This window comes from Panthera uncia, chromosome E1 (genome assembly GCF_023721935.1).
Source record: "Panthera uncia isolate 11264 chromosome E1, Puncia_PCG_1.0, whole genome shotgun sequence".
NCBI lineage: Eukaryota > Metazoa > Chordata > Mammalia > Carnivora > Felidae > Panthera > Panthera uncia.
Genome location: NC_064814.1, coordinates 45,715,081 through 45,738,541, shown reverse-complemented (window position 1 = coordinate 45,738,541; position 23,461 = coordinate 45,715,081). Strand labels below are relative to the sequence as shown.

Here is a 23,461-nt window from a genome sequence, read left to right as displayed (position 1 = left end):
TATTCACCACGTATTATGTGCTAACTCAGGAATCATTAAACTTTTCTGTCAAGGATCATAGAGTATTTTAGGCCTGTGGACCATAGGGTCTCTTACAAGTATTCAGCTCTGCCATTGAAGTGTGAAAACAGCCATTGATAGTATGTAAATGAACGGCCTTGGCTTTGTTCCAATAAAACTTTATTATAAACAGGCAGAAGGGCAGATTTGGCCCGTAAGACATAGTTGGCTGACTCCTGTGCTGGGGCCTGTGGGGAACAGGGTGAAGCTTAGCTTTTGCCCACAGTTTGACCTAGAGCAGCTTGCAGTGTTTCCTCCTTTACTAATTTTATGAACCACGTGGGAGTAAATTATTCTACTGGAGGAGTTTGGCAAGAATATAAAGAAGAGATGGGATTTGAACTGGGTCTTAGAGAATGAATACAGTTTTATCCAGCAGACGTGTTATGGTGTCGGAGGGGGAGGCATCCAGACAGGGGGAAGAGATTGTGTGGGATTGTTGGCAGAGGGCGCATGGAATGAAGAAGGTAACATCCACTATGATACTGGGGCAAGTCTTGTCTTTGCTCTGACCTCAGCTGACTGAAAACTTCAAAGTTTCTCAGTAAACCAAGTGATTTCAATTATCTCTGAAACAAAGCACTCATTTTGTCACCCACTCAATCTCTTCCTTAAAACACATTTTTTCCCACTGATGCAAAGTTTCTGTAAATGTTCTATTCCTAGCCTAGCCTATCCCTGCTTTGTCAGGAAAGAGGGCCAGGCTTTGGTGAGATCCCAGAGAGTGGACTGAGTCAGTTCTTAGCTCAGATGCCCCTTGCAAGAAGGAGCTGTGCTTATTCCCTGTCTTGCCAAGTGATCTATACACAAAACTCACTCAATCGGTATTTGTTGAATGAAGCTTTTTAAAGAGCAATGAGAGAAAAAAGAGGCAAGGGAAGGTGGAAGAGAGGAGATGATGTGCAAACTGCAGTGTCTGCTCTTGTCGCGTTTCAGGAGAAGTCCCAGATGTAGCCTATTTTTTCATTTTTCTGCTTTTCTTTCACTGTCACTCATTGGCTATCGCAGGGAGTCATCTGCTTATGCCAACTCCACCCCTATCCCCAGAATAGAGCTGAAGTGTTGAACAGCCAGGACCTTGATACCTCTCTGATTTGTCCTCTTTTGAGGTACAGGATTCTCCCCTGCAGAGCCCCTGACCTTCCCCCCCCCACCCACCTCCAGGTGGGCAGTGCATGATATAGAGGAAAAGCCACTGGCTTTGCAGTCAGAGCCACCTGGGTTTTAATTCTGACTGACTTTGTAAACATAGACCCATATTCGTTCCATCTCTACTCTTCTCATCTATAGAATGGAAATACTGATGATTCCTCTCTGCGTGGTTGATGCCATGATTAAATGGCTAATGTATATATAAGCACGTAGCAGGGAATGGTTGCTTAGTAGACGTTGGTTCCCTTTCCCTCAGCTTCTGATGCCTTCTCCCTGTTCCCCAAGGCTACTAGAGGCAATCCAGTCCACTGCTGGAAGCCTGTAGTTATTTAAAGATGTTTTTCTTAATCTCAGCTGAAACCTGCTTCCCTGTAACTTCTACAAGTGGTCGAAGTTTTGGCCACTGAAGGTTAAACACCTAATCTCCCTTCTCTGCAGCTTTTCACACAGTGTTAAAAAAAGTCTATGAGGTGTTCTTCTCTCCAATCCAAACACACCTGGTGCCTTAGATTCTTTCCTAGAGGACCTAATTTCCAGGTCCTTTTCCATTACGGTCAACCTCTGTTTTGCCAATGTGTTTTTTAGCTGGAATTGGACTCAGTGGTCTTTCTGGGGTTGGGTTGTGTGGGGTTCTCTGGGAGCAGTGTAACAGCTCAGCTGTCCACTTCACACCTATCTGTTGAGCGCCTGCTTTGGATCAGGCTTTATGTTGGTCTCTAGGATTATAAAGGCAGGTCAGCTACGGTCCATGACCTCCAGCCATGCACAACAATAAGCACTACACTAACTGTATGAACAAAGTAGTAGGAGTAATTTCCTGTGCTTGTCTGATTCGGGGAAGATTCCAAAGAAGAGGTGAAGTTTGAACTGGGGTTGGAAGAATCAGTAGGAGCTCACCAGATAGAGACCTGGAAGTGGGAAGGGCGTTTCAGGCAGGCAGAGAGAATGTGAAGGCAGAGAAAGGTATTTGGGGGGGGGGTGGGGGGAAGAGCTGACACATGGCTTTGTCCTCCCTACTCCTGTGAGGCACAGTGGAGTGGGGTGGGGTGGAAGATAGGACCCAAGGCAGGGAGGCAGCAGAGGAATGTTGGGTTCTCTCACCTGAAGGGCAGCATGCCAGGCCTCAACACTGTCTGCACCGTCTGTGGGCTGGTCTCCCTCCTGGCCAGAGGTCCCCGATCTTGAGGACAGATGCATTCTCATCCATCTTCACCCAGAGACTTCAGCGTGTTTCCTGTGGGCTAGGACAGCAGCCTTAAAGAGAGAGAAAGCCAGGACTAAAAGGGGCCTGGAGATTCTTGAGCCATGCTCTCTCTACTCAGTTTACTGCCCTGCTGGTCTCCCATTGCCCATCGGGTACAGTGCAAATGGCTCAGCCTGGCAGCCAGAACTTCTCAACTTGGTTCTCCGGTGGTCTCAGCTCCAACCGCTTCCACATGCTTCCCTGTCCCCCCACCCTAGCCAGGCTGGCCTCCTCACCATCTCTTGTTCACACGTTTCTCACAGGCTCTTCCTGTACACTGCTCCTTACCTGAAATGCTCTTCCTACCCTTTCCCAATACCCAACTCTGGCTCTACCCCCTCCAGGAAGCCCCACCTTCTTTCCTGACTCCTCCAGCCCTCGCTTGAATGCCTCTCTCCTCTCTGTCTTGTAACCCTCCTTTGGAACTTAGCCCTTATTTGCTGGTGTTGTGACTTCTGCTGTAATGCTCATCTTCTCCACAAGATGATGGACTTTCTGAGGGCAAATATTTACTCATCTGTTCCTATCTGGCCTCAGACCTGGCACAGAGCTTTGTCTTTTTTTTTTTTTTTTAATCTTTTAAAGAGAGAGACACACAGAATGTGAGGATGAAGAGGAACAGAGGGAGGAACACAGAATCGGAAGCAGGCTCCAATCTCTGAGCTGTCAGCACAGAGCCCGACGTGGGGCTCAAACTGACAAGCCATGAGATCATGACCTGAGACAAAGTCGGACACTTAACTGACTGAGCCACCCAGGCGCCCCATCACACAGGGCTTTGTCTTAACTCTCCTGGCAGTCAGGGAAGGCTCCACAGAGGAGGCGGCATTTGAACAGGGCCAGCTTGAAGGACAAGACATTCACTGGACAGACAAGAGCAGAAAGGAGTTCTAGAAAGAGGGAATAGCATGTACAATGGAAATTACAAGAGAAACCTCAGAGATGTTACTTAACCTCTTTGAGGCATATATATTCACTTAGCAAATAGTAGGTACTTTAAAAATGTCAATTTCCTCCCCATCTCCCCCAGCCTCGAAACACTTTTGGTGATGGGAGGTAAACTGACTGAATTTATGTTGGCTCCCCCGGAAATCCAGGCACAGGACCGGTTTCCCCGGATGCTGAGCTGCAGGTTTTGACTCCGAACCCCTTCCTAAGGCCCAGGCATGGCAGGTGTCTCTTTGAAATGGATAGGAGTGGCTTATTTAAGGTCACAAAATGAGGCAGAGAATCTTAGGATCTAGAACCAGAAACCCCGTCCCCCAGGCAGCTTACGGAAAAGGTCACCTTTGCAGCAAACACTCAGATGCCCCAAGACATAGAAGTACACAGGGATACGAGCCTGCACAAAGATGCAGACATATCCTGATAAATCGAGTCACACGGACATGCCAGAGTCACACTCACACCCACCAGGACAGCAATAGACACACATGGGCACACATGGACACCCACTAACAGTCATTTACACAGAGGTGTAGATGCATACACAGATCCATCCAAAGACATACCTGCCATATACACACAAAGACCCAGACCCAGACCCTTACACTCAAAAATGCGAGAGACGTAGAGACCTCCATGGATTCTTCCAGCCACACAGGAGTCAACACACAAATGCCAACAACTTCCTCCTTCCTCTCACTCTTGCTGAAAGTCTCCATGTGCCTTATCAGATGGGGACACGGGCAGTGGGAAAAAGGGGAAACCGTCGCTGGCCCCCCAGCACTCCCAGTCCTGGGAATGTCTATCCAACTCCTTGACTTTGGTCCCTTGCTAGTCAGCTCAGATTCTTCTCCTGAATAGCCTTCTCTTCAACCAGTTTTAGCCAAAGATGAGGCCTTTCTATTCCAAGGGCTTCCTTCTATCCTCTCCTTTCCTCTGCCAACTTCTCATTCATTTCTCTTTAATAATTTATATAGCAATCTTGCCTGTTGTATCTACTCTATGCTGGGCAGGTAGTTGAGCACCAGGCAGGGAGGGCATTCAGAGCTTTATGAACAAGACACGATCAAAGAGTTCATCTTCTTATCTTGGCATCAGCAATTGGCAACGATTTTAACATATCACCTAACCCAACAACCATGACACAAATGGGAAACAAGGCCCAGAGAACACGGTCTGAAGTCATTCAGCAATTTGGGGATAGAGCCGGGAACTGAATCCAGGAGTCTGAACTACGTATGGTTTTGTGCTCTTCCTCATCCTTCTGTCACGCATTGGCAGGTACTTCTCGTTTATCTCTCTCCCTCCCCTTCTCTCTTTCTCCCCCTGATTTAGCCCTTGCCTTTCTGCCATTGTTTATTCTGCTCTGTGCCAGCAAGTCTCCTGCCTGACCACTTACCTGTGAGTACAGATGGGCTCTGCCCTCCACACCACACACCCAGAGGCTGATCTGCTACCAGCAGGGGGAGTTAAGGCAGGCACACCTGGGGAAGAAGATTGACCTCAACAGCCAAAGGTGAGAGGGGTGGCATGTTGGCTGGGAGCACAGAGGGTCACTCACTAATTAATTAACCAGGAAACTTCATAAAGGATGGGCTTTGCACCCCCCGGCCCCACGAGGAGCCCTCAGCCAGCATGACTTCTCTCCTACCCTTCTAGAGAGACTGAGTAGGAGAGGGGGAACAAAGGAGTCTGGGAATCCAGAATTGGGAGAGACACCCCTCTGTGGTGACCACCTGTGCTCAGAGGATGCTATCACTCCTCTGCCTCCTTCTAAGAAAGTGCTAATGGCCTGAGAAGGACGGGGCTTGTTGACAATCATAGAGCAAGGGACCCTGGTCTATTCTATCTGGCTGTACTCACGCTGTGCCACAACTGTCACCCCTCAAAGCTGTGACCTCACTGTGATTCCTCTGTTAGGGAAGAGCCCTTTCTCTGACCTCCCTGTGAGGAAAGCAGTAAGGTGGAGCTGGGGACTTAGATGCCCAGTCTGCCAGCCTGGGCTCCCGGAGCCCTACTCTGAGCCCACCTCGCCCCAGAGTTCCCACCTGACCTAGAAGTGGAGGGAGGGAGGAGGGGCTGGAGCTGCCGGCAGATTCACCCCAGGACAGCAGGCTCGGGAGATGTCTGTGGAGCTGTGCTTGATGGACTTCAGGAGTGCTGCCCTCTGTCACCCCACAGCCCCGGTCCGAGATGCCAGGAGCTCAGCCCTGCCCAGCTGGAGCCAGGGCAAGAGGACTTCTGCTCCTTGTTCCAAAGCCTTTTGACTGTCCTGTCCTCATTGGCCTGACACAGCAGCCTTCCTGCATCTGCGGGGCGACCTAATTCCCAGGCTGATTAATTTCTTCTGACGCATTAAATGTGTGGAACTAACTGGTAGCCACATCCCAGGGGATAACCTCTCCAACTTGACTATTCACTCAGTTTGAAAACATTGTTCAGCGTCCATGGGGTGCTGGCCCCGTTGCGCTCTGAGGAGTGTCAGAGAAGTCTTGGAATGAGTGAGGCGTTCAAGTCCTGACCAGCTGTGGGAGTCTGGGCAAGTGTCTTCCCCACTCTGGGCCTCGGTTTCCCCATCAGTAAATGGAGATGGGTGAACTGACAGAGTCTGAGGATCCCTTCATGTTAGAGAATGGAACATATGGATGGGCCCTGGATAGTTAACATTCAGGTCTGGGGAGGGAGGCTTGGGCACAGGCAGTACAATGCTGGGCAGTGTGTGCCCGTGGGGCTCAGAGTAGAAGTTGTGCCAATGGCTTGGGTGTTCAGAGAGTATACCTGGGAGAAAGTGGGATTTAAATGGAGCAGAAGAATGGGAGGATATGGGTGTGTGGGAGGGCAGTGTGGGAAAACCCAGGGATCTAGGGAGCATGGTACATGCAGAGGGGCCCCGGGAAATACAATGGAAGGGAAAGGCTACCTGTACAAGTTTCCAATAGGGGAGAAGGTCCATGCATCCATGTCCCAGGGTCTCCGGCATGATCCTGCCCTTCTTGCTGTGAGACCTTGAGGAAGTTAGTCAAATTTTCTGTACTTCAGTATCTCACCTTTAAAATGGGAAAATAATAGAAACTACTTGAGGGTGCCTGGGTGGCTCAGTTGGTTAAGCCTTTGACTTTTGATTTTGGCTTAGGTCATGATCTCACGGTTCTGAGATCGAGCCCCATGTCAGGCCCAGTGCTGGTGTAGAGCCTGCTTGGGATTCTCTCTCTCCCTCTTCCTCTGCACCTCCTCGACTTGCGCTCCCTCCCTCCCACCCTTCCTCTCTCTCTCAAATAATAATAATAGTAATAATAATAATAATAGAACCTATTTTATAAGGATGCTACAAGGAACATAAAGCCCTTGGAACAGTGCCCAGCACACAGCAACCACAGGCTACATGTTGGCTGTGACAGTTATTACCCCTTGGCCATTCTTACTATGTGCTAAGTGTCTTAGGGTTTGTTCTTGCACCCTCCTGACCTGGATTTTCTTTTAAGGAAGGCACCTTGAATTTTTCCATTTTGCTGATACACATGAAATGACTGTTGCTCACTAAAAAAGGTACTGTCTTCATGTTCCTAGTAGCTGTTTCAAATAGATCCTGGGATAATGACTAATGTCCTAAGAATAGCATGTTGTTACAGCATGTGATAATATGTTGTTCTATTCACTGTGCTCCTATTGTTTAACAATTGTTTAACATTCCATACTGCACAATGGAAACATGGCTGCCAAGGAAAAATGGCAACAACTAAATCAAAGGGATTCTTCAGAGACTTGCTGGCTCTAAATTCCTATGGCATGATTTTCTTTTCTTTTTTCCAAAAAGTTTTTATTGTGGTAAAATACATATAAAATTTACCATGTTAACCATTTTTTAAAGGTTTATTTATTTACTTAGAGAGAGAGAGAGAGAGAGAGAGAGAGAGAGCCTGAGCAGGGGAAGAGCAGAGAGAGAGGGAGACAGAGAATTCCAAGCAGGTTCCACATTGTCAGCACAGAGCCTGACTCGGGGCTCAAAACTCACAAAACTGTGAGACTATGACCTGAGCCAAAAACAAGAGTTGGACACTTAACCAACTGAGCCACCCAGGCTTCCCCATCTTAATCATTTTTAATTACTTTTAAGAATCCAAGTATAATTAACACAGTATTAGTTTCAGGTGTACAATGTAACGATTCAATAATTTTCTACATTTCTCAGTACTCGTCAAGATAAGTGTGCTCAATCTTATTTTCTCCTTTTCACCCATCCCTCCACTCACCTCCCCTCTGGCAACCACCAGTTTGTCCTCTGTATTTAATAGTTTGTTTTTTTGCTTATCTCTTTTTTCTTTGTTCATTTATTTTGTTTCTTAAGTTCCACATATGAGGGGTGCCTGGGTGGCTCCGTTGGTTGAGTGTCCAACTCTTGATTTCAGCTCAGGTCACGGTCATGAGATTGAGCCCCACATCAGGCTCTGTGCCGGGTGTGGAGCCTGCTTGGGATTCTCTCTCTCCCTCTTCCTCTGCTTCTCTCTCTCTCTCAGAAACAAAAAATTCTACATCTGAAGGAAACCATATGGTATTTGTCTTTCTCTGACTTATTTCACTTAGTTTTATACCCTCTAGGTCCATCCATGTTGTTGCAAATGGCAAGATTTTGTTCTTTTTTATGGCTAGTAATATTCTATTGTACATATATAACGCATCTTACTTTTCCATTCATCTAATGATGGATACTTGGGTTGTTTCCTGTTGTAAATAATGTTGCAATAAACAGAGGGGTTCACAGCAAAGGAAATTATCAACAAAACAAGAGACAACCTAGTGAATGGGAGAAGGTGTTTGCAAATAATATGTCTAATATAGGGGTTCATCCAAAATATATAAAGAACTTATAGAGCTCAGCACCAAAAATAAAAACAAACAAAATACAACCAAAACCCACAATAACCCAAAACAAATAATCCACTTAAAAAATGGGCAGGGAACCCGAATGAACATTTTTCCAAAGAGGACATACAGATAGGCAACATACACATGCAAAGATGCTCAAGATCACCAATCATCAGAGAAATGCAAATTAAAATCACAGTGAGATATCAACTTTACACAGTCAGAATGGCTAATAGAAAAAGCATAAGAAACAATTAAGTGTCAGTGAAGATGTGGAGAAAAAGGAACGCTTGAGCCCTGTTGATGAGAATGCAACGTGGTGCAGCTACTGTGGAAAATAGTATGGAGGTTCCTCAAAAGGTTAAAAATAGAACTATCATATATCTAGTAATCCCACTCCTGGGTATTTGCCCCAAAGAAAATCAAAACACTGGTTCCAAAGGATATATGCATTCCTATGTTTACCGCATCTTAACTGTGTTTACGTGTATGGTTCAGTGCTATTAAGTACCACTTTTCTTTTCAAATTTGTTTTTTCTTAAAAATGAAAAATGTTCTTGTTTATTCTCCTCCTCACCTTTAAATTTTCTTTATTTGATTTTTCCCCTACTCTAAGGGTAACATTTACCTGTTATAAAAAATTAAAAAATATAGAGATGTATAAAGAAAAAACTAATCTCTCCCGACCTCTTCCCACCGCTATGAGGTAGTCAGTTTTGACAGTCAGGTTCCATGCTGTTGTCTCAGCTCATACAAACCCATATCCATCCATCCATCCATCCATCATCCACCATCTATCCATCCACACACATAAATACAAATAAAGTTTTTTTAATGTGTTTTTTAGTACAAAGAGAATATAAGTATAAAGGAAATATGTAGAGATATTGGCAAAGGATTTTATCTTCTAGTGAAGCAAGTATTTTCGTTGTATTTATCCCTCCAACACATACACAAGGCTGAGCATTTTTTCCTTTTCAACCACAGACCTTAAGTTAAAAAAATAAACCACATGATATTCATGTTAATAACTACACATCCCATAAAATGAACATGCCACAGGTTATTTAATTATCGTCCTAACTTTGAACAAATTATTAAGGAAGGTATGTCAACTCAGGCCTTTTTTCCTCCTTGCTGCTTTCCTAAGACCCCACAGAGAAAATCCAGGGTCAAAGAGGTGAACATTTCTCTAACTCCTGATAAATGTAGGGAAGGAATTCATCAAGCAAGCCTTTTTACTAACTACACAGCCACCAGCAGTGGTGAATGTGCTTTCTCTATTTCATAATAGTGAAATACTATTATGATTTTTAGTGTTAACTTTTTTATTCTTCATTTTTGTCTCTGGGGAAGATAGAACCTGTTCACTTCCTTTGACTGTTGAGTGCATTTCTCTACAATCACATGAGGTATAGCCGTGCTCACCTACGTTTACCTGCCTTGTTCCAGCCCAATATAGGCAACTCCAAGTCAGGGTTTTGTTCTGACTTGGCCCTTGCACCTGACAAGCACTAAGCTGTAAAATGAGGCATTTGAAGTTTGTACTTTTTCTTCAGTGTAAACCACTGAAAACAAGTTTTCTTTTTATATTAGCATAGTTATAATTCTCTGACAAATGAATAAATATAGGATAAATATCATCAGGTTTCACATCGGTTTGAACTGACTTGTGGAGGAATTTCCAAAGATACACTGTGCCAAGTGAACGCAAAAAGGCGTATATGTTACATTTGAAAATGTATTATAATATTTACGTTATTATGATTTAATAACGTAATTTTGTGTTTAAACATTCATGTAATACTTATATTATGTATTGTGACTTAATAATATAATATTTATTTTATATTTAAATATATGTAAATTAACGTGTAAATTAAATATATGCAAATTGATATGTAGATATATGTAAAATACCAAGTTTTTATACTTCAAGTTTTATACTTCACCAAAGTGAAGTCTAAAAATTTGCATAATTGTGATACTCATATTTTTTCTAAAGTAGAGTGAGAAGTTATACTGTGCAATTATTAGCATTGTTATTATTTTTAAAAGAGAATTATCACATTACTTTGTGTTAATTCTTATTTAGGGGAATATAAAGATGCTAAAATTATAAATTATCTTTATGAAGGATTAAAGGCCTATTTTGACTTATTGTGGTTTTTTTTAATTAAATGCTAGTTAGCTAACATACAGTACAACATTGGTTTCAGAAGTGGAATTCAATGATTCATCGCTTACATACAACACCCAGTGCTCATCCCAATACGTGCCCTCCTTAATACCCTTCACCTGTCTAGCCTGTCTCCCACCCACCTCCCTCCATCAATTTAATTGTATTTCGAAAGAGTGTAAATCCTGAGTCTAGAGGAGGGACCTCAGATGCCAGGTCAACTTTCCACACAACTGGACACTTGATTGCCATTTTAGAAATATGTGAAAGTCAGCATCTCCAGGAGTCTTGGACTGTGCTTGTTGAATTTCCACTGTGGATTCTTTTAAGTACCTTCCTGTTCTGAAGAGTTTATGTACAGCTGGAAATGTTATAGGGTGAGAATTTATACTGAGTAAGTTCTTATGTTAGAATATACTTTATCTTATTTTATGTTAAAAATAAAATTAGGAGTGTTGGCTTGGTATTTTAATATTGTTAAATTAAGAACACATTTAGTTTGTTATGAATAAACATAAAGAGTTTCTTAAGATACTGTAGTATGCATTATGGCTCTGGCCATGAGAATGCTAGAATTTGTAAACGTGGGCCAAATATTTTGCGTGAATATTGCACTGTCTTCTTAAAGATTTTTAACACTTATTTACTGTTGAGAGATAGAGATAGAGCACAAGCAGGGGAGGGGTAGAGAGAGAGGAGGACACAAAATCTGAAGCAGGCTGCAGTCTCTGAGCTGTCAGCACAGAGCCTGACATGGGGCCCGAACTCACAAACCGCAAGATCGTGACCTGAGGCAAAGTCGGACACTTAACTGAGCCACCCAGGCGCCCCACACTCTCTTCTTAAGGCAATCTTTATATCTTCTAGCCCAGAAGATTCCAAATAAGTCCAACATTTTAGACTATGTATACCTGCTTCCTGAACTGCTACTTAAATAAAGAGTCCCCTGTAATCATAGAGTAAGGAACCTGTATTAGTATCTCTGAAAGTCATAGCACAAAGCATACTATTAGGGGTAGAAAACGCGGAATATAGAAATCAAAGTTTCTTGGAGAACAGATCAAAGAAATACTATCAAGTGGTCAGAAATCATGAGGGTCTTCCTCATGGAAACAAGGAAATAAAGGTATGTTTTAAGAACTCATACCACTTAGAAACTTAAAATTGTAAAGAGCTGGAAATATGTGAACTGGCATAAAATGGATGTCATGTTTCCGAACAATGTCAGGTCCTCATAAGCAGGCACAGGACAGGGGCTCCCCTGCATGCCATTTTATTTAGCATTGGAAGAAAAAGTGCATGTTTGAAATCACCAACACCACAGGCGTAAAGTGGGGAGAAAACATGCTGCTTCAGAAAGAACATACGTAACACAGTGAAATTGTAACCCAAAGGAGCTGACAAGATGTGACAGACGTGAAGAACTAGATCTCAATGCAGATGACTTAAGTAGGTAAGTACAATGAGAAAGTTCACTACGTGATTAAGGACACCCCGAGACAAAGAAGTTGGGCTAAATTCTGTCTCTGGCAATCGTCTGGGAAACCAAGCCAATCTGACGGGATAGATCATGTATTCATTCATTCATTCATTCAACCAACAAATATTTATTGAGCTACCTTGTGCTAGGAACAAGGGTAAGGGTGTTGGAGATACAGCAGGAAAAAGACCAAAATCTCTTCTCCCAGAGAGCTTACATTATTATCACCATGAGAATTTATTTCTTTTTGAAGAAGAAAAAGTAGAGGGATATCATCAATGTATTAGACACAGGCTGAGCTGATGGATCTCTCCGTGAACTTTGAAGTAAGTTTGCCCTTTGAGAGTTAAATAAGTAAAATCCGCACACAAATTATGTAATCAGCCACATGCTTAAGTATATCAAGAGATTAGTTGTAAAACTGTCTTTGAAGAATTTTGGAAACCTTCCAACCAAATTAAGGTGACCTGGGGGGAATCTTAGGGAGGTAGGATTGTACGTGGCTTTAAGTTAGTAAGTGAAAGCTAATTGGTTGTGGTAAACCCTGTTTGGAGAAACAGAACAGAAAGGAGTAGGTCGACCAGGCAAATCCAGGGGAAAACTGGGTCTTCCAAGAGCAGTGCTAGCAGTGCCTTTGGAAGCATTGACTGGAAGAGAGAATAATAACTTGTCAGGCTTGGCACGACCCTTTCCTTCACCAAGTTCTCCTTATAGTAAACAGAGGGCTCCAATGAAACAGTACAATCTGACTGTGTTCATCAAGCAACACTCTGATATAGCTTGTCTAGAGGCAGAGGATCTAGTGCCAGCAGAATCTCTCTTCTACCTTTAAGTTCTGTTTATCAGGCGTGGGGAATGGGGTTCTTCTGGTTTCTATCTGTCCCTACCTGAAGCTTGGTTAGTGGGATCTGCCCTTGACACAGGTTTCTGAGGCTACAGGGTTGAGAACTGAACCAAATGTGCCTTCTGAAGTACTCTTGGCCAGTCGATTTTCCCCAGGTATGTCAATTTTTGTTTTATTGCCATTCTTCTCTGCAACAGTTTGGCCAAAGCATCCAAGTGTTTCCTACTCAGTGAATCAGGGAAAGAGAAGAAACTATAGCAGAATACCTTCAGGTTAGAAAGAAGGGAGAAGTTTCTGGTACAGGACTGTGTCTACATTCCTGGCAGTGTCAACACAGAGCCTTGCAGAGAGATGATGCTCAGTAAATAAACTCATTTGTTGACCTTATCAGAGGAGGCATAACCGGTAAGAAGTTGCTATGGTTGAGGTCAAAGACGTTACCGCCTGTGTTCTCTTCTAGGATTTTAATTGTTTCATGCCTCACATTTAGGTCTTTAATCCATTTGAATTTATTTTTGTGTACAGTGTAAGAAAGGGGTCCAGTTTCGTTCTTCTGCATGTGGCTGTCAAGTTTTCCTGACACCATTTGTTGAGGAGACTGCTTTTTTCCCATTGGATATTCTTTCCTGCGTTTTTGAAGTATAGTCGAAATGGGTTCATTTCTTGGTTTTCTGTCCTTCTCCCTTTGAAATGTGTGTCTATTCTTGTTCCCGTACCATATTGTTTTGATTACTACAGCTTTGTAATATGACTTGAAGTCAGGAATTGAGATGCCTCCAGCTTTGCTTTCCTTTTTCAAGGTTGCTTTGGCTATTCGAGGTCTTTTGTGGTTCCATACGAAGTTTGGGATTGTTCTAGCTCTGTGAAAAATGCTGTTGGTATTTTGTTAGGGATTGCATTAAATGTGTAGATTTCTTTTGGTAGTATGGGCATTTTAACAATATTTGTTCTTCTACTCCGTGAGCATGGAATGTCTTTCTATATCTTTGTGTCTTCTTCAGCTTCTTGCATCAGTGTTTCATAGTTTTCAGAGTACAGGTCTTTCACCTCTTTGGTTAGGTTTATTCCTAGGGATCTTATGGTTTTTGGTGCAATTGTAAATGGGATTGATTTCTTAATTTCTTTTTCTGCTGCTTCATTATTTGTGTATAGAAATGCAACAGATTTCTGTACATTGATTTTGTATCCTGTGACTTTACTGAATTTTTGTATCAGTTCTAGCAATTTTTTGGGAAAATCTTTTGGGTTTTCTATATGGAGTATCAAGTTATCTGGAAATAGTGAAAGTTTGACTTCTTCCTTGCCAATTGGGTGCCTTTTATTTCTTTTTGTTGTCTGGTTGCTGTGGGTAGGACTTCAGTACTATGTTAACTTTTTTATGTTTATTTTTGAGAGAGAGAGAGAGAGAGAGAGGGAGACAGAGGCAGAGGCAGAGGCAGAGGCAGAGCATGAGCAGGGAAGGGGAAGGAGAGGGAGACACAGAACTGGCAGTAGACTCCAGGCTCTGAGCTGTCAGCACAGAGCCCAATGCGGGGCTGAAACTCACAAACTGTGAGATCATGACCTGATCCAAATTCAGAGGCTTAACTCACTGAGCCACCCAGGCCCCTCCAGTACTACGTTAAATAGCAATGGTGAGAGTGGATCTTCCTGTATTGTTCCTGACCTTAGGGAAAAAGCTCTGTTTTCCCCCATTTAGGATGATATTTGCTGTGGGTTTTTTGTATATGACCTTTATTAAACTTACTTCATTGGAGGTTTTTGTAATGAATGGATGTTGTGCCTTGTCAAATGCCTTTTTTGTACCTACTGAAATGATAATACTGCTCTCTTATTAATGTGGTGTATCATGTTGATTGATTTGTGAATATTGAACCACCTTTGAAACCTAGGAATAAATCCCACTTGATCGTGATGAATGGTTCTTTTAATGTACTGTTGGATTGGGTTTGCTAGTATTTCATTGAGAACTTTTGCATCCATGTTCATCAAGGATATTGGCTTGTAGTTCTCTTTTTTAAGTGAGACTTTAGTGAGACTCATAGAATGAATTTGGAAGATTTCCTTCCTCTTCTATTTTTTGGAATAGTTTTAGGAGAGTAGCTGTTAATTCTTCCTTACATGTTTGGTAGAATTCACCTGTGAAGCCATCTGGCCCTGGACTTTTGTTTGTTGGGGTATTTTTGTTACTGATTCAATTTCTTTGCTGGTCATCAGTCTGTTCAAGTTTTCTATTTCTTTCTGTTACAGTTTTGACATTTTATTTGTTTCTAGGAATGTATCCATTTCTTGAAGTTGTCCAATTTGTTGGACTTCATCAAAATAAAATGCTTCTGCACAGAAAAGGAAACAATCAACAAAACTAAAATGAACCTACAGAATGGGAGAAGATATTTGCAAATGATATATCTGATAAAGGGTTAGTATCCAAAATATATCAAGAACTTGTATAACTCAACCCCAAAAACACATAATCCAATTTAAAAATGGCAGAAGACCTGGGTAGCTCAGTAAGTTGAGTGTCTGAGTTTTGATTTTGGCTCAGATCATGATCTCATGGTCGTGAGTTTGAGCCTCATGTCAGGTTCTGTGCCGGGCATGGAGCCTGCTTAAGATTCTCTCTCTCTCTCTCTCTCTCTCTCTCAAACCCCCCGTCTCTCTCCCTCTGCCCTTCCCCTGCTCAAGTTCTCTCTATCTCTTTCTCTCTCTCTCTGTCTCAAAAAAAATAAAAAATAAAATAAAAAAATAAATAAATAAATAGAAAATGGAAGAACACATGAACAGACATTGCTCCAAAGAAAACATACAGATAGCCAATAGCCAACATACAGAACAGATGTTCATCATCACCTACCATCAGGGAAATACAAATCAAAACTACACTGAGATATTACCTCACACCTGTGAGAATGGCTAAAATCAATACAAGAAACAATAGGTGTTGGCGAGGATGTGGAGAAACAGGAACACTCTTGCAGTGTTGGTGGGAATGCAAACTGGTGCAGCCGCTCTGGAAAACAGTATGGAGGTTCATCAAAAAGTTAAAAATAGAACTATCCTATGATCTCGCCACTACTAGATATTTACCCAAAGAATACAAAAAATACTAACTTAAAGGGATACATGCACCCAGATTTTATAGCAGCATTGTCTACAGTAGCTAAATTATGGAAAGAGCCTGTCCATCAGCCATTGAATGTCCATCCGCCGTCGAATGGATAAAGAAGAAGTGGTATATGTGTACAATGGAATATTACCCAGCCATCAAGAAAATTGAAACCTTGCCATTTGCAATGACATGGGTGGAGCTAGGAGTATTATTCTAAGCAAAATAAGTCAGTCAGAGAAAGACAATTATCATATGATTTTACTCATATGTAGAATTTGAGAAACAAAATAACCAACCAGATTGCGGGGGGCAGGGGGAGGAGAGAGGCAAACTAAGAAACAGAATCTTAACTAGAGAGAACAAATTGATGATTATCAAATGATAGGCGTGGCTGGGGGATGGGTTAAATAGGTGATGGGTATTGAGGGTGAGCACCAAGTGTTGTATATAAGTGTTGAATCACTAAATTGTACACTTGAAACTAATATTACACTGTATATTAAGTAACTGGGATTTAAATAAGGAGTTCAAAAAATTATTTTCCTTTAACCTGAATTGCAGGGATGTTGCTAATATATACGGAAATATGCTTAGAGTTTTCGTGGGTCTCAGTGGAGATCTCTTTCTCTAGCTTCTGGGCTCATGGCAGGAGGGAACCAGACCAGCATCTTGGAGTTCCTCCTCTGGGGACTCTCAGGGCGGCCAGAACAGCAGTGCATCCTGTTCCTGCTGTTCCTGCAGATGTATGTGGTCACCGTGGCCGGGAACCTTCATTCTGGTCATTGGCACTGACGCACGTCTTCACACACCCATGTACTTCTTCCTCGCCAGCCTGTCCTGTGCTGACATCCTTTTCACCTCCACCACCGTGCCCAAGGCCCTGGTGAATATCCAGACCCAGAGCAGGTCCATTTCCTATGCGGGATGCTTGGTCCAGCTGTACTTCTTCTTGACTTTCGGGGACATGGACATCTTTCTCCTGGCCACAATGGCCTATGACCGCTACGTGGCCATCTGCCACCCTCTCCACTGTACGATGGTCACCGCTGCCCTCCAGTGCTACACCTTCATGGGGACTGCCTGCTCATGACCAGCCTTGTTGCCATGACCTACACCTTCCTCATACTCTTTTTCTTTCTGCTGTACATCGTCCCTGACTGTTTTATGATCTGGGACCACGATGAAAGCATTTTTTCTCTGATATGCATTTGATGACTCTGTTCCCTTGCTCTTGGTGGAGTAATTGTTTTAGCCCTGATACTTACTGGTTTACTTTACTGAGATATAATTTATATACAGTAAACTGCATAGGTCAGTACGTTTAGTAAATTTTGACAAAATGTATTAACATGTTACATATTATCATATTATGATCATTGTAGTCAAGATACTGCATATTTTCATTATCCTAGAAAGGGCCTCATACTCTTTTCTAGTAATCCCCCACCTTGAGGCAACTACTGATCTGATTTCTATCACCATAGGTTAGATTTACCTGTTCATGAGTTTCATATAAATGGAATCATACAGTATGTACATAGTATATACTCTTTGTGGTTTGGTTCCTTCTGCCCAGCATGATGTTTTCAAATTCATCTACAATGATGCATGTGTCAGTAGCTTGTGCTTTTTTATTGCTGAGTCGTGTTCAGTTGTATGGATTTATAGTGATAAATTTTTCTTACTCATTCTTCTATTGATTAATATTTAGGTCATGTCCAGTTTTCAGCAACTGTAAATAAAGCTGCTATGCACAATATTTTTTCCTTTCTTTTCCTCTTTCTTTCTTTCTTTCTTTCCCCTTTTCTTTCTTTCTTTCACTGCTATGCACATTTTATACAAGGCTACTTGTGGATATGTTTTCATTTCTCCTTGATGTATACCTAGGAGGAGAACTGCTGGGCCAAAAGGTAGATGTATGTTTCACTTTCTTAGACCCTGCCTAATAGTTTTCCAAAATGGTTCTATCAGTTTATGCTCCCATTGGTAATGTTTGAGAGTTCCAGGTGCTCCACATCCTCATTAACACCTGACATTGTCAGTCTTTTAATTTTAGCCATTCTACCAGCCCTCTTATATCTTGACATCTTTTTCTTTACCTGTATTGTCTCAGCTATCTTCAGAATCTTTTTTTTTTTTTTTTCCTAAGAGAAACACCAGTGGCTCCCACCTTGCTGTCAGCTCCCTGGTCTATGGGACAGCTCACTAGAGGAGATCCAGTAGCCACTGTTTTGTACACAGTGAAAATATCCATGCTAAACATTTTCATCTAAAGCCCCAGGAACAGGGCTCCTGGGTGGCTCAGTTGGTTAACTCGTAGTTCATGAGTTCAAGCCCTGTGTTAGGCTCTGTGTCAACAGCTCAGAGCCTGGAGTCTGCTTCGGATTCTTTGTTTCCCTCTCTCTCTGCCTCTCCCCTGCTCACATTCTGTCCTCTGTCTCTCTGTCTCTCAAACATAAATAAACAAAAAAAAAAAAAATTAAATCCCCAGGAACAAAGGCGCAAAGGACTCTCTGGGGATAACTCTCAAAAGCCAAAATTTCCTTTTCGTGGGTTAATTGAGGTGAACAAAGAATGCAAGCTCAGGAAAGAAGAGAGAAAATAAAACTAATAAAATGAGTAATTAATAATAATAATAACACCTACCCCATTTAGAATACCTACCGGGCCTCACACTTACTGTTTATATATATTGTCATTGAATAATCCCAATAGTTCCATAAATTGGGCATTGTTATATTTGCTTTATAGATGATAAAACTGGGGTTCAGACATAAATTGCCCTATGTCACACAGCTTGTATATTGAAGATCCAGGATTTGTACCCGGTCTTTTGACTCTGAGGGTGTAGCCCTGTCACCATTGTTTCCCAGAGACTTTCTTCTGAGAATTAGCATTCAAATTTCCTGGGGCCTCCTCTGGCCATCTGGCTAGTGAGAGAAATACATGACCCACTAATGTCCTGGACATGAAGTGGGCTTCTTCACCTGACCTATTTAAATCTCACCAGTTCCACCTAAGCTAAAATAATTCTCAGAGAAGACCTTCTCCAGTTCAGCTTTCTCGCTTTAAACAAGGTGATCAGTCCTCATAGCAGGGTCCCTGAGGTTCTGGACTTAGCTAGGGTGGGAGAAGTAAGTGGAAACACCAGGATAAAGATGAAAGTGAGAATATCAACAGAGTGCTCACCCTATGTCTATTCACCATTCATAACAGGGCTATGATTTACCGTTGGGGAAATTCCTTCGTCCCATGGATGTGATCTTGGTTTGGGGCAGTAACCCAGATGTGCTGACTTTGCACTATATTAAACTGAAGGGATAACTGGAGGCTACTTCCAAGTGACCGTTTCTTTTCCCACTTAGTCCCTGGGATTTTGACGCTTCTACAAGAATCGAAGAGAATTGAAAAAAGACTAGGGCCATTCTAGTAGTGGTTCCCAGAAGAGATACTCAAAGGCTTCTTGTTATCAAGAACCCCTGAGGCTCCTTGAGTCCTATCTGTGCAAAGATGGCCCTTCCATCTTCTCTTTGGTACTGTGTTCTCCCCCCATATCTTTCCAACAGATATATATTTTTCCCTGAATAAGTAAGCTCGTTGATTTATGTTGCTTGTAATGAAAGAATCTGTGGCAGGGACAGTAGGGCTCATCATGTGTTCCCTTACATTTCCCAGTGTCTGCCACACTCAGGTTCAGGTTGTGAGCAGAAGCGTGGTGTCCCTTCTGGTCTAAGTTAAAAGCCCATGTACCTCCTCTATTCCGCTCTTCCCTGCTGTGGTGACCTCAGAGGTGTTGGGTTCTCAGTTCAAGATGATAAAGCCTCTGCCAACTTAGGTCCTTCATCACAGCTCCACATATGTACATCTGGAATGATTGAGAAATTAACTTTGTTGTGTTAATCCCTGAGATTTTGAAGCCAATGGTTACCTCAGCATAGCCAACCGTATCCTTACTAAAATGAACACAAGTTGATAGGAACAAAATGTGACAAATTCATTGCTGTGGCTTCTGACAAACATTCACCAAAGAACATTTGTCTTTGTCTCAATTTCTTCCACTTCCCCAGCAAAAATTATTGCTTCCTCTAGAAAGGTCTGTATCATCAGATCCAATATTATGTTTTTTTCGGTATACTTCTGAGTTTTATGTTTACTTTTTGTGATAAGCTCTGTGTAGTAAGATACATCCATCTTATTTTCTGTGGTATCACAGCATACTTCATGTAGAGCATGGAACAATAAATATTTATAGAATAAATGCAGTTTCCCAGATTTCTCCAGGAGTTATAGCACTGTTTTTCAGTGATCTGATGAACTGTATTAATACTATCTGGAGTTTGTTGTGGTCAAAGTAGCACTTGTTTCCATGACGTGGATTATGGGAGAGAGTCTTACCAGCTTAGGGTTTGGTCTGGGCTTGGCTAGACGCTTTCGTAGTTGTCATTTTTGCTGCTAATTTAAAAAAGTGTATTCTCTAGGTATAATAATGGAATTTCAACACAATAGTTATTTTCATTGTTAAACTAATTTATTTATTCTACCTTAACAGTGACATGTTCTGCATACTGATAAAAATGTTTTTAAAGCACTTCAGATCATCTGCTCTGTTCCAATTATCTTAGGGCCATAGCTTTTAAAAATTGATTCTGAAAAGAGAGGAACGTAGGAAGGTGACAGAGTAGGAGGACCTGAGTTCACACCATCCCATGTTTGCAACTGGGTATCATCCACATCTAAGTCAGTAAGCCCAGAGAGCAACCCAAAGACCGGCAGAACAAAGTCCACCACTAAATATAGAGGAGAAGCTGCATCTGAAAGATGAGGAAGGTCAGAAAGTCAGAGGGAGGCTGCTGGCGGGAGGGAGGCAGATTTGTGCAGGGAAAGGGCAGAGAAACAGCCCCTCACACCCGGGAGCTCACGGGGAAGACTAATCCCCATGCCATTTGGCTTTAAAAACCAGAGGGGCTGAATTCCATACGTTTGCAAAACTAGTGGAACTTGGAGCCTGGAACTTTAAAAGTCAGCTGACTCAGCCCTGGGTGAGCTGGGGCGGGGGGTGGGGAATGGTAACTGTGTCACGACCCTTACAGAGACAGCAGCCGGCCCGGAGAGGCAACATGAAAACAGCAGTTTACAGAATGCCGGGGCAAACGGGAGACAGATCTGTTCATACTGATTTCGGATCATGTTGGGGAACTTCTCTGGAAATGAGAGAGCTGTCAGGAGCCGGTTAACCTCCCACTCCCCCCAGCGCAAACGCAGAACCACCTGCAGGAGGTGGGGCCGCACAGACACTTCTAGCCTCAGCCCAGGGATCAGGACAAATTTTGTTAAAGGCGCTGCCGTGTCTCATGGCCACGAGCTTCCTGTGGATGGTGGCCGGCGCCCACTCGTGCCGAGGGACACCTGGCCTGTTGACCAGGTTGCGGACGGCGCCTGGGCCGCCTGGGAGGAGTCTCCCCGCGTTCCCCGCGCTGAGGCTGCCACCTGGCGGCCGGGGCGTAGGTGGTGCTTTGCCCAGACGGGTTCCCGAGAGAAGGGGATGGGGCTCCCGGTGATGGCCAGTGACCTGGCCTTGGCGTCCTCACTCTAGCTTGTGGAGTTGGCCTGCCTGCGTGTGAGGCTTTGATGAATGCCCGCCTGCGTGAGCGTTTCCCTGGTTACCGAAGCTGCGCTTTCATAATAGGTTCATTGACCACTTGGATGTCTTCTTGTGTGATATCCAAGTCCCGTGTCCACCTTTTTGTTGAGTTAATTTGTAGAAATTCCTTAGTTAGTTAGTTGTTTATATATATGTTGCCGTGATCTTCTCTCAGTCTGTGGCTTTCTTTTTATTCTCTTATCTGTATCTTCTAATGAACAGAAGTCCTTCATTTTAATGCAATCAGGTGGCTCAGTGTTTCCCCTTTATGATTGATGCTTTTGTCTTATTTAAGACAATGTTCTCTATCCTGAGCCCTAAAGATATTCTGCTTTATTATCCACTTGAAGCTTTATTGTTTCCCAGCTACATCTAGATCTACGATCTACCGGAACTGGCATTTGTGTGTAGTCTGAGATATGGGTCAAATTTCATAGCTTCCTGTTTAGATATTCATTTGTGCCATACAATGTGTTGACAAGACCCTCCTTTCCCCAATGCTTTGAAGTGCCACCTTTTGTTGTCAATCAAGTGTTTATTTGTGTGAAGACACTTCCGGACTCTGTTTTATTTTAGACTGGTTTATCTGCCTGTCTTTGTATCAATACTACACATCTTAATCGCTATAGAAAATGAGTCTCACTGTCCAGAAGGTCCACCAGCTTGTTCTTCAAGCTATTTGGGGGCCTTTGCATTTTCCACAAAAATCTTAGCATCAGCTTCTCCAGTCCCTCTGCTTCCCTCCTCCCCACAACACACACCTGTTGAGGTTTGGTTTGGGACTGAATTAAACATATAGATCAAGCTGGGGAGAATCTACTTCTTCACATGTTATATTTTTCAGTGATGAACACGGATAAGCCTTCATTTATTTTTGTCCTTAAAGATTTCTCCCCATTATGCCGTAGAATTTCCATCTCAGGTTTTGCACATCTTTTATCAACTGTATTTCGGGACATTTGGTATTTTTGATGCTATTGTAAGTGCTATCTTTTCATTTTTATGTTTTAACTGTAAGTTGCTGATGTGAGAAGTGCAGCTGAGTTGGTATCCAGAAATCCTACTAATCTCAATTATTAATCTTAATGGTTTGTCATATGATTTTTAGATTTTCTAAACACACAAAGGTATCATCTACGAAAAGTGATCATGATAGTTCTTCCTTTCCAAGTCTCATTATTTTAAATAATAAAATAATAACTTTGCCTTATCAAACTAGCAAGAACCTCCAGGAAAATGCTGAATAGAAGCGGTGATAGCACTTGCTTTTGGTATCAGAAGGAAAGCTTGCAACATTCTGTCTTAGTTGGGGCCACGATAACAGAATACCATAGATTGAGTGACTTATAAACAACAGAAATTTATTTCTCACGGTTGTGGACTCTGGGAAGTATAAGAACAAAGCACTGGCAGAATTTGTGTCTGGTGGGGACCTGCCTCTTGGCTCATAGATGGCCATTTTCTCACTGTGTTCTTACCTGGCAGAAGATATAGGAGAGCTCCCTGGGATCTCTTTTACAAAAGCACTAATCCCATTCACGATGGTCCATCCTCATGACCTAATCACTGCCCAAAGGCCCCCCTTCCAAATACCATCACATTAGGGATTAGGTTTCAACGTATGAATTTTGGAGGGACACAAACATTCAGTCAACAGCAAGCATGATGTTCGCTGTAGGTTTCGGTAGATAATCTTCATTAAAGATGTTTTCTTCTATTCATAGTTTTATCCATGTTATTATCATGAATGGATATTTAATATTACCGAATGTTTTTTTCTGCATCTAATGACAAGATCAATTGATTTTCCCCCCTTTTTTAGTCTGTTAATTTGGTGAATGGTCCTGGCCTTTGAATGACACGTCAACGCTGCCTATTGGAACAAACCCAGCTTCCCAGCTTGTTGTAGTGAAGCTTCTATGTTATATATCGCTGCCTCATTTTA

At 42.5% G+C, this 23,461-nt stretch overlaps 1 long non-coding RNA gene across 1 annotated transcript; it reads left to right on the top strand.

Annotated features, from left to right (window-relative positions):
- The first annotated feature begins 6,726 nt into the window (after positions 1-6,726).
- Positions 6,727-17,076, top strand: LOC125926908 (uncharacterized). Its single transcript, XR_007459193.1, has 2 exons — positions 6,727-6,946; positions 16,507-17,076. It is a non-coding gene; the product is annotated as an uncharacterized LOC125926908 (long non-coding RNA).
- The last annotated feature ends 6,385 nt before the right edge of the window (positions 17,077-23,461 follow it).